Source organism: Etheostoma spectabile, chromosome 5 (genome assembly GCF_008692095.1).
Source record: "Etheostoma spectabile isolate EspeVRDwgs_2016 chromosome 5, UIUC_Espe_1.0, whole genome shotgun sequence".
Lineage (NCBI taxonomy): Eukaryota > Metazoa > Chordata > Actinopteri > Perciformes > Percidae > Etheostoma > Etheostoma spectabile.
This window is the reverse complement of record NC_045737.1, coordinates 33,911,145-33,911,488: the sequence shown is the minus strand read 5'-3', so window position 1 is coordinate 33,911,488 and position 344 is coordinate 33,911,145. Positions and strand designations below refer to the sequence as shown.

The window sequence follows — 344 nt, the reverse complement described above, 5'->3', positions numbered from 1 at the left end:
GAATTTAAGCCAGTTTCTCTGATGTTACTTAGTGTGGTTGTACAACACATGAATCCTTCCAACTTTCCCCTAGACATTGTTCCTGCCAGAATGGTGAAGAAGGTTTTTACTAGCACCATTGGGGCGAGTCTTTATACTTTTTTAATTCCTGTCTTACTTTAGGTTCTGTCCCAGCTGCCTTTAAAACATGCTGTGGTCAGACCCCCACTTGACATCACAGTGTTGTCCAATTTTAGACCAGTCTCTCATCTACCTTTTCTTTCAACGGTTTTAGAAAAAAAATTATACAGTTACAAGTCTTTTTACAACAGAACCCTGTGTTTGAAAAATTTCAATCTGGTTTT

General features: G+C 38.1%; 1 protein-coding gene and 1 long non-coding RNA gene across 2 annotated transcripts in view; both read left to right on the top strand.

The window, feature by feature from the left end:
• LOC116689650 (CD209 antigen-like protein C) overlaps nucleotides 1–344 on the top strand; it is a 24,308-nt gene that overhangs the window by 20,008 nt on the left and 3,956 nt on the right. The window lies entirely within an intron of this gene.
• Nucleotides 1–344, top strand: part of LOC116689651 (uncharacterized) — a 5,072-nt gene that overhangs the window by 2,271 nt on the left and 2,457 nt on the right. The gene's annotated exons all lie outside the window — the stretch shown is intronic.